General features: G+C 34.6%; 1 pseudogene; it reads left to right on the top strand.

Annotated features, from left to right (window-relative positions):
- Window positions 1-580: 580 nt before the first annotated feature.
- On the top strand, window positions 581-696 carry LOC118600869 (annotated as a pseudogene).
- The last annotated feature ends 15082 nt before the right edge of the window (window positions 697-15778 follow it).

A 15778-nucleotide genomic window follows, 5' to 3' on the forward strand; every position in this document is an offset into this window, starting at 1 on the left:
AGTAAACTTGTCTTGCAAGAAATGTTTTTAAAAACTTCTTTAGAGAATGAAAATAATATAGGTCAGAAACCTGGAACTACATTAGGAAAGGAAGAGTATCAAAGAAGGATTAAGTGAAGGTTAAATAAAAATTTTTATTTTTCTTAATTGACCTAATAATATACTTGATTATGATGCTTCGGTATGTTACATATGCTTATATATAAGTAAAATGGTATATAGGAATTCTCCATACCTTCCTCTTATTTTTGCAGTGGACCAAAAACTGCTCTAAAAAATGAAGTACTTAAAAAAAAGGTCTATGGTTGGGATGAACATTGGAATTGTTAAAAAACTTCACAGGTAATTTTAATATGTAGCTATGACTGAGAATCACTGTGCTAGGAAAATTTCATTTAGAATTACCAATTGATGGTTTTCTTTGAATGATTCACTTCACAAAACATTGATGAGCCCCTACTAGGTACTAAGTACTGTGATAAGAGATAATGAGGATGTGGTTCCATAGTGTAGCGGTTAGCATGTCTGCTTTACACGCAGAAGGTCCTGGGTTCATGCCCCAGTGGAGACACAGTTCATCGTCTACAGCCATGCCACCCTGAACAAGCCTGATTTATGATCTTGGAAGCTCAGCAGGGTCGGGCCTGGTTAGTACTTGGATGGGAGACCACCTAGGAAGACTAGGTGCTGTAAGCATAAATAATAATAATAATAAAAGAGAGATGATAAGTAAAAAAAATGAACAGTCGCTTGTCTTCATGTACATTACAGATATTAGGAAAATAAATACATAATTCTTTAATAGTTATTAGGGCTAAAAACAGGGCGACCTGAGCTCATCTAGGGGTTAACAAAGGTTCACCTGAGAAACTGACTTTTGAAGGGATATCTGAAGAGTGAGTTGGAGTTAACTAGGTCAAGGTGGTGTAATGAATTTCCTTCAAGTATCCCTGCCCTTGGGCAAATGACCCATGAAGTTGGAGGCAGGCCCTCCTTAATCTGACTTGGTCTCTTTCCCAAGTAAACAAAAATACTGCTGGATGAGTGAAGATGATTACCTAGTCATTCCATAGGGTTAATATGAGAAAACATTAAAAGCAGAAAATTGTTGAATCCAGGGACAAAGGTGTGTAGGTGAGGAAGGGAGAGAAGGGAGACAAGATGTAGAATTGAAAATCAAAGAAATGTAACTTAAAACAAAAAGGGGCCACGTTTTATCAAGCCATCTAACAAAGTGGATAAAACACAGCGCTGGTGAAAATGGAAAGTCTTGTCTCTGACCCAGCAGACTCACTGTTAGGAAATGACCCTCGAAAATAATAGGCAGAGATATGTGGAAAGTCTAGAGAAAGGGAGCATGGCTAGGCTTAAATAATTAGCATCCTAGCCCCCTCTGGAGGAGAGGTTTCTTTTTGAGATAGGAAGGGTAGGTATTATGTGGGAGGCTGTCTCAGTGGCTGAATTACCATTGATGGTACCACGTAGGATTATGTAAAAGCAGATTCATGTGGATAAGAACAATCTCTTCTATACTTTTAATTTCAGTTCAATTCAACACACTTAATGAATACCTTCTGATACAAGGCTTTGGCAGGGTTAAAGAACTGCATTATGATGAGAATGGGTAACAACTGGCTCTCTGCCCTCCAGGAACATAGTTTAAAAGGGAAGGCTGACATGTGACAAATTCATATACAGTAATTATAATGAAATAAATAATGTATTTTGGGTATAAGAATATGTGTTTAAAAGTGTTATCATAAGAAAGGAAAAGCACAATAAATTGTGCAAAGGGAGAGATAAAAGGTATGATCTTACCACCTCCTTTCGTCAGGCTTTTGGATTAAAAGTATTATTATTTCTTAATGTTATATAAATCATACCTGAAAACACTTCAGCAAGAATTCAAGCATAAATAATAAGAAAAAATTAAAGCCTCCTTTTACCACTCCCAACTCCCCTCCAACCCCATATCTCTCCCCACATATAAATACCATTGCTGGTTTGGTATGAATCCTGCCAGAACTTATGTATTTATGTACAAATTTGTACATATGCAAATATGTAGTTTTTTGGTCTCTGTGTTTTATATAAATGGTAAGTAACATTCTGAACATTTTCTTCAACTTTTATTTTTCACTCCAATGTATTTAGGGAACTTTACATGTCAGTCTATTTAGATACACCTCATTATTTTTTTAACTATTAGTCCATGGTATGGCACAGCTTAGTTACTTAACTATCCTCATATGATCAAACATAAAATGGGCAAACCATTAAGATTCTACTTGATTTGAACAATAACAACAAAACTCAGACTGGGTTTGGTAAACACAGCCCTGTCTTGAGACACCACTCCAGAGGGTCATGGGCCCACTGACAATTCCAAGATTTGAATCAAGTCACAGATCCAGAATGGAAGGGAAGCACTCAGCAATGGCAGTACAAGGATAAACTGAGAATCTTACTCTAAGCCTTTGCCAAAGAGACTGGTGGTCTTTGACTAAGTAACTATATGCCACAAAAAGAGAAAAACCATGAGCTCAACAGCCACCATGGTCTATCACTGAGGGTGGGGATCCTAGTGGGCAGGGGTAAAAATGGTGCTTTGATTTGAATCTATCTCATAGTAGGTTCATTGGGATATAGACTTTAAGAACATTCAAAGATGTTGGGGGTGGGGAAGAGAAGCCTAGATAGAGCTCTTTGAATCACTAAAAATTAAAGAAATGAAGATTAAAACAAGATACCCATTTACGAAGTTCATTGGTAAGTCAATGCATTGTTTATGGGCTGGAAAACAGTGTGTTCCCTTTGACACAGCCATCTTTTAGGAATTATCCCATAGAATTATGCTCACAGATATGTAGAGAGAAGAATGACAGAAGCTGATAAACTTCTATTTTACTTATATCATGGAATTAAAGAACCTGTGGTATTTCAGACCTATCTGGCAATTATTTTCCAAGTCCCTGAATATACCATTGATACACTTAGAAACTGGCAGAATCTTTACTCTGGATCCCTAATTCATGCAGTGAGAGCCATTATGGTTGGAAAACTCAACTTCCCCCTTTTTATCAAATCAAGGAGTAATACTGCATTTCTGGGAGGATTGCATCAATTAGTCCCACCATGACAAACTTGAAAGATGCAGGAGTGATGATTTCTATCACATCTGCAGTTTACCTGATGATGTGGCTGATACACAGTGTAGAGGAATTTGGGGAATGCAATGACAATGACTTTAATTGCATCTGCTTTTACAGATACTGTTTCTTTCAAAGCTCCTGATGTGTCATTATCAATATGACAAGTGCTTCTTTCTTCATCCCAGTAAACAATGACACTAGCAGCCATTTGCTTTCACATGGCAGGGACTTCAAAACACTTTCTTTCCTCAGACTTATTCAGCTCTATGGTTTTGTGCTTTAGTTTTGTACTTAGAAATCTTGATCATCTCACTAACCCACAGGATACAGTCCTGGTCCTCTACACTCATGTCATCAGGCTAAGAGGGCCTGATGAACAGGAAGGAACAGGTACCTGGCTGATTTGGAAATATACCTGCATGCTGAAAGTGGAAGATATATCCCAAGAAAAACCAAGGACTAACATATCAGTAAAGTTTATAAGAGGCCAAATCTGAAATTTGATGGATACTTGCTCCAGAATGAAAGATAAGTCTCTTCATTTTGTAGCCCCCTATAATCTTCACAGAGATACAATACTTTATAGGATACCTTGGAGGAGCAAAACCTTGCCAGCTTTGAGTGAGGCCCAGAGAAACAGAACACTTCCCAAACTATTCCAGGCTACAGCGAGAGTAATCTGCCACCTAGCCTTTTGAGCCCAGTACATACACTGATATTCAAAGTCTCTGTGGAAGATTAGGCCATGTGGAGCCTGGGGCAACCCTGAACATGAGAAGCAGTATGAATGCTACTATATACGTGATCTAATATTTCCATTACTGTAACTTCTCTGTGATAGTACCACAAGACTCTTATTGATATTTAATTTTTTGAAAATTGTGTAAGATATAGATAACATAAAATTTACCATGTCAATCATTTTTAAGTGTATAGTTCAGTGTCAGTAAGTGCATTCACATTGTTGTGTAACCATCACCACCATTCATCTCCAGAACTTTTTGCAAAACTGGAACTCTGTACCTATTGACAATAGCTCCCCATCCCTCTCTCCCCACCAAGCCCTGGGCGACCATTATTTTACTTTCTGTCTCTATGAGTGTGACTGCTCTAAAGTACCCCACGATTTAAACATTGACATCTTTATAGCACCTTTTGCTCTGTAGAAAGTCTATATCTTTCCTCAACGCTCTTTAAAGAATTTCCTGAACACTCTTTACATTTGATTTTCCCATTGAGTTTTTGACTTAGCTTATCAAGTTTCATTAAAAATCAGATGAGATTTTTGATATTACACTGAATCACCATTGCTAAGGTGCGACAATTTAAGCTTCATTAAAAATACAATTTATTAAAACAAGTCTATTATAAAAAGTCATGAGACTCTAATGACTCCAAATAGAGACTTTCTTTTCTTTTTATATGAATAGTACTATACTCAGTATAAAATAGGGTCTAATTTATTTTTCCCCAAATAACAAACCTATGGCTTGAGCACTATTGTGAATAATTCTTATTTTCATATAATTACAAGTAAAATTATAATGTCATTAAGACCCCATTGCTGACCTAAAAAGACCACATCTGCCAAAATCTAAATTGCTTGGTCTTGGTTGTATTCTTTGAGGTAAAAATGAAGGCTAGCCTTTTATTTCCTCCCCTACATCACAGAATAACAAAAAGCGATTGACTCATTTGCATTTTGTATCAGTGAATATGTTACCTATTTCATATTTTGTAAGCTAATATCATTTAATTTTCACTAACAGCAATAATTTTTCAGTTGTTTACATGTACTATTCTCAAATTAGGAAAGCCAATTTCTTAAATTGCTGTAAGTAAAATCCTGACCGAGTTTAGTTTTAAAATACACTCCTAAAGGGAAGTTCAAAAAAATTTTCTTTTACTCACTTCACAAACAGAAAAAATAAAAACCAACATGTCTATTGAACTAAATAATAATGAAGAAATAAAGAGAAGGTGAATTTTGTCGTGGGAGAAGGTGGGCAGAGGGCTGCCCTCCAGAGGATGGTGCCAGAGTGTGTTGGCCAGACATTCCAGAGAAGCCATGAAATCCAGTGAGAACCCAGTAAGGGTGAATTCTGGTGTGCTGCTGGAATACATCTCCTAATATATTTAAAACCCAGTGTTGAAGACATTGTCTGACTAGGCACACCATCGGGTTTAAATACATAAAATGATGCCTATGAAAGAATACATGCCAAGTTTACATGAGCCTTCCAGCCATTCTTGCATGTCACAATTGAGCAAGTAGCCAGGAGGCCACAGAGGCTAGGATTGAGTGGAAAAATAATCCAGAGTGAAGGTAGCAAGATTCTGTTATCAATTGAATTATTAATACATTATTAAAGTATTTCGCTTTTCACAAATCTAACAGTTGAGTTCGTTCTTTTACAAATTAGTGAACAAAGAAGGCAAATTATTCAAGCTAAACTGTATAATCTTTTCATAGATAAGAGCAGAAAAAAATCAGAAACCGGCTACTGAGGGGCCACTGCTAGCTAGACTAGAATGTGTTAAATTAAAGCTAAAGTTCAACATGCACCCTTGTTTACCAAGCTTTAGTAAGAAATATAAAGTGTTTGTATTGCCATTATATTTTATGTTCCATCTCCAGGGGAGAGGGGAAAAAAAACCCCATAAATATCTGTCCTTGAAAACAGAGAGTAGTAACGTATGCTTCATAATATTGGTTCATCACTAAAGGCTAGAACTAGCTTGGGAAGAAAATAGAAAGGTATGAAACAACTGATGCCTTCATTGGACATGTAAAACATTTCCATCTGTTACTGTCATTAGCAGCATAACGGACCACTCTGTGACAATGCCTAGGGTCTATCTAAATACTGGACTGAGATGAAATTGTCCATGCAGATGTGTAACATCAACACAAAATCTTCAAGTGTCTACTATGGCTCTCTCCTCAACCACTGCAGTTAACTCTTGGGATTATTCCTTGTGTGGGTCTTATCTCATCCATAAGGTTGCAGGGATGGGGAACTAACCTTTGAATATTCTACTTCTGGTCTAGCTCCCAACAAGCTATGTACTCACTGAAGAGCATTCCAGAAGGATGCACAGTTCACAGAAGAGCTGTCTCACAGATAGGAAGTTCTCACAGACATTAATTTATGCTTGGAAAAAAAAAAAAGAAATAGACAGCATTTGGAAGAACCATGATTACTTTTGTGTAAAATAAATTTTTGCACATGAAAGGCATTTTGTATTTTAAACAATAGATTATTTTGCAGCTGAACATCTAGACCTAGACCTTTAAGACTTTGAATTACAGTTGAAAAATAAGCAAGAACAGATGGTGAAAGATGATCGTGCGGTTGTGGGAAGTGCTGATGTCAGAGTAGGAAAACAGAGTTTAAGTTTCTGTTGAGTTATTTTCTAACTGTGTGATCTTGGGCAAGTCACTTGATTTATAAAGACAAAAACAAAATTTTAAAAAGTTAATGTTAAAGCAGATACATGTAAATACAGACATATTTAACACCCCCTTATCCTTTATATGATAAAATTATTTTCTGTTACGATCAGTAAGAATAATTTTCCGGATTTGTTCTTCGGTTTTATAGCAACTATTTTAAAAATATTTCATATATAAACTAAAATTTGCACTCAGTGACAAAAATTATATCTCACGATATATTTTTGAGATGTATATCAAAATTGGCACGCTATTTCACTGCTTTGAATTTTAAACACAAGTAAAAACTTCCAGAGGTCACAAAGAATGACAGAATTGAAGTTATCTTTATAACAGTGTGCCATCATTACCTATGTCAAATCTACAGCTGAGGGATACAGATTTTTGAATATGTAATGAAATAAAAGTTTTGGAGAGTATAGGGTCCTTCTAAAATGGTACCTCCCATAAGTTAAATAACTAAAAAACACTACTCAATGTTTCTGACAACTAAGCTACTATATTGTGGAGCTTTTGTGCTGAAACAGATGATTGTAAAAGAAAATGATGGTGTTTTTTGTACATCACGCATTGTCCTCCAACCAATGGTATGATCTGGGGAATCCACAAATAATGATGATTTATGGTAGGACTCAAGTCTTGGAATAAAGTCATTTGTAATCAAGTGTGATGAACATCCTTATCTGTTGTTACTTAAAAGCCAGTAAAATACTTGTAGACCTGAAAGATAATTATCATGCTAAAAGAATAAATACGTTACAGAAACTTCATTAACTGATCACAGTAAGATTTAAACAGCAATATCAGTCCAAATGAAGACCATTGTAATTGATGAATGATTGAAAATAGATCAGCTTTACAGAAATGGAGGGCATGGTTTGAACACTCACTTCTGTGTTTGTGGGAAGGTAAATTAGTACATTAGACCCCCATTATCCACGGGGCATAAGTTCTAAGACCCCCATGCCTGAAATCACAGATAATACCAAACCCTGTATATACAATGCTTTTTACTACATATACATACATACCTATGATAGACTTTAACTTATAAATTAGGCAGAGTAAGAGGTTAACAACAATAGCTAATAATAAAATAGAACAATTTCAACAATATACTGTAATAAAAGTTATATGAATGTGGTCTCTTTCTCAAAATATTGTAGCATAGTCACACGTCTTGTGATGATGTGAGATGATACTATGCTTATGTGATGACATGAAATGAAGTGGATAAAGTAGGCCTTATGACATAACATTAGACTACTATAAGGGTGACTTGAACACAAGTACTGTGACATCCTGACAGTTGAGCTGATAACCGAGATAGATTCTAAATAACTGATGGCTGGGTAGTGTACACAGCGTGAAAACACTGGACAAAGGGATGATTCATGTCCTGGGCACAATAGAGCAGGACGGTGAGAGATTTCATCATCCTACTCAGAATGATGTGCAATTTAAAAGGTATGAATTGTTTATTTCTGAAATTTTCCAATAAATATTTTTAGACTTTGGTTGACCATGGGTAACTGAAACCACATATAGTAAAACCATGGGTAATGAGTACTGTACTAAGTTTTTAGAAGGCAATTTGGCTCTATACACAAAATTTTAAATACAATGTTCTCTGATTAAATAAGATCGTTTATAAGAATTTGGCGCACTGAAATATTGGTACATGTTTGCTAAAACACACGAATAAGAGAAACTCATTACTAAGTATTTATAACATTTGTGATAGTGAAAAGTTGACAACTTAGATGTCAAACAATAGAGTTAAAAACTTTATTATAGATCCATGCTGAAGAATACTATCAGAAAGAGGGAGGTAGATTTATAAGCACTGACTTGGACATAAGTCTGGGGCTTATTAGGGAGAGGATAGCAAGTTGCAGAACAGCATGTATAGTATAATTTTATTTTGTAAAATAAATTTTAAAAAAGCAATCGGAGTACATATTCACATGTGTGCTCATAAATAATTCAGGAAATACTATATTCACAGCAAACTGTTTGAGTGATTAATGCTTGAGAATGAGAGTAGGAGTGCTTCATTTGAATTTTTTAGGATGTACTTACATTACTTTTTGTTTTTTAAGGCAGAATTTCTTTTTTGTTTCTTTTAAGAACCAAGGAACATGTTGTCAATTAGGTTATGACTCTGAAAATCATTGTATTGACCACATCAGACACAAAAGACAGTGGTGATTGTATGCAAAAAGATACCATGAATCCTGTAAGTGAAATCAGGTCTCTCCACACAATCCCAAGTACAGGGATGAAATTAAAAAAAAAAAAAAAAAAGAGTTGATCTACCCTACTGTATTTCTGGCAAACAGTTTCAATTAGGTAACACATGAAAGTCTCTTATCAAATATAATGTTAAAGAATTAAAGTTCTATATCTATAGCTATTCATATTGCTCTATTTTAAATTTGGAGGATAAAGAATGCTTTTCCTTCTTCTCTAAGTTATTTCTCACTTCCTGGATCTTCCCAAGCCTACATCTGTCTCTCTCTAGACACCATTCAATTAAAGTAAATTTTAAGATATTTTAGACTAGGAAGCAGAATCTGTCTGTGGTGGCTCTAAAAGAAGTGGTATTTCTGGAAGGTTGCAAATGGGCTGGGTGAATGAAGTAGGTCAGGACATACTTGTGGGATTCAACAAGTGACCCAACAATTATTAAGAAACTGAAGAGCAATTATCCAGAGACCACAGGTAACTCACCAAGATGGCACTTCTGTTCCCACTCACTAGCAATGCCTGTCAATCGACTTAATACTCTGAAAGCAATCTAAGAACTAATGGAGAGTATTAAAAATGCAGACAATTGAGAGCTTCTTAAACAACAGCAGTTTAATTTTGGAAAGCATCATTTGAACTCATAAAGGGATTAGAAATAAACTTTGAAGTGAAATATAACACACAAAAACCAAAGTACACATATAATAAACGTACAGCTCGTTGAATTTTCACAAACTCAACACTCCCATGTAATCAGCACCTACATTAAGACATATTACATTATCAGTATCCCAGGGACTCCCTGTTCTTTTTAATGTCAGGTGACAGTATATGTATGGGTCTGTTTTTGGGTTCTCTTGGGAAGGATTGACATTGTCACAATACTGAGTTCTCCAATCTACGAACACAGTCTCTCTCTTACAAAGGAAAGCTTTATGATTTAAAAGCCTCTCTGAGAAATGCATGAAAATCAGGAAGAGGGTGACTAAGTTCATCAGTTTCTCTGGGGCTTCTGAGAGTCCCTTCAGGGAGATAGATGTCCTGCTTCACCATATTCTTGAGGAAAAATGCGGGTGTGTTTCTGGTCTTGTTGGGGTGGATAAAGTTGCCACGTGGAGCCTCCAGTTTTCTAGACACCACTCCCATTTCATCATCCTAATTGCTGCAGGTGTTCGTCATCCTCCTCCCTCCACAGGACATCCTCCATCATCTCTTGCACTTTTTCTCCAGATCCTCTGCTAAGAAATTTTAGTATGACCTAGAGCAAAGCACTCTTGGTAGCCTTTCATCTTAGGTGGTGACCTTTCGTTTTAGGTGCAGGGCTCTTAGTCCAGCCTCCTTCCCTGCTGGTCACTTTGGAGTGGTACTGCTGGCTGTTCCTTGTGACTTAGCCTCCCATTCTGGGACTTCCCTTGAAATTTGTTCTTCATACTGATGTGTCTTAAGGACAAACAGGGATACTTTCTTCATCTGGAATGTTTCCCCCAATATTTTTGATAAAAATTTTCAACATAAAGAAAAATAGAGTTTATATCCACATACCACTCAACTAGACTTAGTAAATGTCAACACTGTCATATTTGCCATGCTGACCTTGTTGTCAAGATGTTGTAAGGTCAATACAGACATCATCATATTTCACCCTAAGTATTTCAGCAGGTATCGCTAAAAATTAAGAACACTTCCTTACCTGATCACAATAACATTATCATCTCTAACAATACTAATAATAATTCTTTTATATAATCTAATATCCAGAGGTTACTAAAGACTTTCCAACTGTTCCCAAAATATCTTTACAGCTGGTTTATTCATTTGTGTTTATTGAATGTCTCTTTAATCTTAAACTATTTTGCCATTCACTTGTCGAAGCCCCACCTATGGATTTGTCTCTTGCTTCCTCATAGAGAAGCGTGATTGTTTCTCCATTCCTTCTACTTCCTTTCAACTAGAAGTTAAACATTTTTTGGCAAAAAATACTTCATAGGTGGTGCTTCATACTTCATATATCTTCATATTAGAAGGCGCATGAATCTAGTTCTCCCAATATTTGCAGTGCTAAGAGTGATACTTGGTTAAGATGATGATAGCCTGATCCTAGAATTGTAAAATTACATTTTTCTTCTCATGCTTAGCTAGTAACCCATGAAATAAACTTCGTAAACATGTAAATAGTAGTTCTCCTTCAATCTTTCACCTAAGGGTTTTAACATCTTTTGTTGATCTTTGTCTGAATCGATTACTTCATTAAAGGGTTATAAATTGCTTTGCTAATTTTATTATTCCTTTACATTTATTATCTGACATTCCTCTGTAAATAAGACTTTCACTCATCAACAAGTTTTATTTGATTATTCTGATAATAGTTCCTAATGAAAATGTGGGATAAATGCTTAATCATTTTCCTTTAATAGCCTATTTTCAAAGTAAGAAGGTTAATGTTATAGCCACCAAAACTGTTAGCAAATGAGTTTGTTATTTTGTTATTATTTGAATAGCATTATGGATGTATTATATCATATCATAATGAATTCTAAGTACTTCAACCAATTCCATTAAGTAATTTTTGTTGCTCACATTGTTGTACATTTGGCTAGTAGTACCTCTTCAAGCTGACTTATTCCCTTTGATAAGCTTGTATAAGCCTTTGAAAGTTTCCTTACTTTCTGACTTAACAAGATCACCCAGGCTCATTGGCTCATCAACTCATAAGTTAGTGACCTTAAACAAGTTTCCTAAATTCTCAAGCTATAGCTTCTTCACTTATAAGATAAAAAATAATGGTACCTACCTCATAGGATTAATATGAAGAATAAATGAGGGTGTTTTTCTGGCATAGTACCTTATATGCAATCAGCAGATAATAAATCATAGTTACTATTATTATTGGTTTAAGCTCTGCCTTTAACAACTCTAGTGAACTTGGACAAAATATTTGGTCTCTCTGGGCCTCAGCTTCTCTATCTATACAATGGGAGATTTGGACTATAAACTTTAGGTTCTTTCCACTTCCAACATTCAGTAATTCTCTTCTGAAACCAGACCGGTGGTTCTGTATAGGCTTGACAAGAAAACAACACAACAGAAAGACCCCAAGCTATGGGCATTTATGAAAAACTCACAACCAACATTCAATGGTGAAAGATGGAAAGCTTTCCCCTTAAAATCTAAATCAAGACAAGAATGCCCTCTTTATCACTGCTTTTCAACATCATACTGGAAGCTCTAATCAGAGCAATTAGAAACTGAAACAAGATGAAGGAGCACGGAAGGAGTGCCCTAAGACTGCGCTAATGTACAAAGGCTAGAGATAGACTCCCTTTCTCTCTCTCTCTTTTCCCACCCCTGCTCTGTGTATATGTGTTTCAGTTGCTGGCATTCAAAGAAATCTGTCAAAACACTAGCTGAACACAAGCTAAAGGAATAGAGACTTCAGAGACCACATATAACAAATATTACAGACTTTATGAAAATAATTCGAAAAGTAATTAGGCAAACAGCTGAAGCCTATAGCAAGCAACAAAAACAAACACTGAAGGAAAGAACAATCTGATTTGCAGAGCTGCCACATTTTAATATTCAAAATATTCGGTTTTCAAAAAAAATACAAAGTATAAAAAGAAATAAGTATGGCCCATTCACAGATGATATTAACAGAAATTGCCCCTGAGGAAGAATTGAATTTATAAGAAAAATACTTTAAATCAGCTGTCTTTAATATTCTCAAAGAGCTAAAGGAAACCATGAACAAATAAAAACTAGAGAACAGATAAGAAGAAATAGGGAATATTAATAGGATTAGAAATGATAAAAAAACAAAGAGCCAAACAAATTCTGAAGCTGGACAATACCATAATTAAAATGAAAAACTCATTAGAAAGTTTCAATAGCAGACTTGAACAGGAAGAAGAAACAATTGGGGAACTTGAAGATATATCAATTTAAAATATCCAGATTGAGGAATAGAAAGAATAAAGAATAAAGAAAACTTAACAGAACCTAAAAGATGTGCAGGACACCATCTATCACTCCAATATATGTATAATGAGGATCCCAGAAGGAGAGAAGAGAAAGAAAGATGCACAAAGAATATTTGAAAAATAATGGTTCCAAAATCCCCAAATTTGATATAACACATGAATATACATATTCAAGAAACCCAACAAATTCCAAGAAGAATAAACACAAAGAAATCCACACTGAGAACATAATCAACATCTTAACAGCCAAAGTCAAAAAGAAAATTTTAAAAGCAGCAAGAGATAAATGACACAGTAGATAAAAGGGATCCTTGATAAGAATAAGGGAAGATTTCTCATCAAACACATGGAGGTCAAAAGGGAGTGAGATTATATATTTTAATGTTCTGAAAGAAAAAGACCTGGCAGCTAAAAATTGTGTATATGGCAAAATTATCCTTCAAAAGTAAAGGACAACTTAGGATATTCCTAGATAGACAAAAGCTAAGGAAACTTATCAGTAATAGAACTGCCATACAAGAAATGTTAAAGATGTTCTTCAGGTATGTGAACGAAAGAGGGGTTCTATGGAAAGTAACGTCACAGGGTGATTTGATTAAAAATTCCTAACTGGGCAGGTCATGATGGGTAGTTATGCTTCATGCATATAACTCTTTAGTAAAATGTTTCTCTTTGCCATAAGCAAGCCCTCTTCATTATTTCTGTGCATATAGGTTAATACACCTTTGAAATAGCTACCCCCAAGAGAACACATAATTTTGTTAACTATCCTGTAATCTAATCCCCGCCTTGCTCTCTCCCATCTCCATGTAATCTTCCTCAGTCCCTTCCTTAATTTTAAATGCATAAAAGAAGCTGCAAAACTGTTATTCTCTGGAACATTTAAGATCTTGTTCTCCAGCATATGTCATCAGTTTGGTTCAAGAAAACTCTTACACAGATTCTCTACAGGCTTGGACATTTTTTACATCAACAGGTTGAAATCAAAGGACAATAAGCAGTAATTCAAATCCATGTGAAAGAAATGTAGATCTCCCTCTAGTAAAAGTAACTACATGGGTAAACATGAAAACTAGTATTGTGTTTTTGGTTTCTAAGCCCACTTTTTATATTCTACATGATTAAAAGACAAAGCAAAAACAATCATTATAAATCTATGTCAATGGGTGCACAATGTATAAAGATGTAATTTGTGAGAACAACAACCTAAAGGGGGACACAGAGTTGTATAGGAGCGGGGTTTTGTATGCTATTGAAATTAAGGTGGAATCAGTTCAAACTAGATTGCTATAAATTTAGGATGTTAATTGTAATGCCCATGGTAATCATTAAGAAAATACCTAAAGATTATACACAAAAGGAAATGAGAAGGGAAGCAAATGTTATACTATGGAAAAATTAATTAATCACAAAAGAAGGTGATAAGGAAGAAAATGAGGGATAAAAGGTATAAGATATACAGAAAGCAAATAGCAAAGGGCAGAAGTAAGCTCTTCCTTACCTGCAGCTACTTTAAAGGTAAATGAATTAAACTGTCCAACAAAAGGCAGAGATTGGCAGAATAGATTTTTAAAAATGATCCAACTATATGTTGTCTACAAAAGTCATTTTAGACCTAAGGACATACATGAGTTAAAAGTTAAAGAATGTAAAAAGATACTCCATATAAACAGTAACCAAAATAGAACGGAAGTGACTATACTAAAATTAGAAAAAAAATATATACTTTAAGTCAAAAACTATTAAAAGGGGACAAAGAAGGACATTATATATTAGTAAAAGGATAAAGTCATATCAAGAAGTTATAACAATTATAAACACATGCACTAATGACAAACAGTGACAGAAAAGAAGGGAGAAATAGACAGTCTAAAATAATAGTTGGAGACTTCACTACTCCACTTTGAATAATGAGTAGAACATCTAAACAGAAGATCAATAAGGAAATATAATAATAATAATAATAATAATAATAATAATAATAATAACAACACTATAAACCAACGAGACCTAACGTATATAGGAATTCTGCCCAACAACAGTAGAATACACATTTCACTCAGGTGCACATGTAACGTTCTCCAGGATAGACTATATATTAAGTCACAGAAAAGTCTCAATAAATTTAGAAAGATTGAAAGATTTCAAAGTATACTCTCCAAACACAATGGAAAAAAACTAGAAATCAATAACAAAAGGACAAATGGAAAATTTAAAAATGGGCAAAAACTAAACAACATATTCTTAAACAACCAATGAGGATCAAGGGAAAAAAATCATAAGGGAAATTACAAAATATTTAGAGACAAATAAAAATGAAAATACAACATAACAAAACTTATAGGTTACAATGAAAGCAGTACTAGAAGGAAAAATCTATGCCTACATTAAAAAAGAAAAAAGATCTCAAAACGACCACCTAAATTTACAACTTAAGAAACTAGAAAAATATAGAAAATTATACCCAAAACAAGCAGCATGAAGTAAGTAATGAAGATTAAAGCAGAGATAAGCAAAATAGAGAACAGAATTATCTATTCTATTCAGAGGTTATCAATGAAATCAAGTTGGTTCTTTAAAAAGAACAACAAAATCGACAAACTTTAACTAGAATTACTGACACAAAGATGAGACATAAACAACTAAAATCATAAATGGAAGTAGGGCATTACTACTGACCTTTAATAAATAAGAAAGATTGTAAGAGTATACTATGAACAACTGTATGTCAACAAATCGGATAACCTAGACGAAATGGACAAACTCCTAGAAACATCCATATTACTAAAACTGATTCAAGAAGAAATAGAAAATATCAACAGGCCATTAAAAAGTGAAGAGATTTAATCAGTAATAAAAAATATTCCCAATAAAGAAAAGTCTAGGCCAAAGTGGTTTCACTGGTGAATTCTATGAGATACTAGAGAAGAATTAATACC

Source organism: Rousettus aegyptiacus, unplaced genomic scaffold, assembly GCF_014176215.1.
Source record: "Rousettus aegyptiacus isolate mRouAeg1 unplaced genomic scaffold, mRouAeg1.p scaffold_m13_p_3, whole genome shotgun sequence".
Classification (NCBI taxonomy): domain Eukaryota; kingdom Metazoa; phylum Chordata; class Mammalia; order Chiroptera; family Pteropodidae; genus Rousettus; species Rousettus aegyptiacus.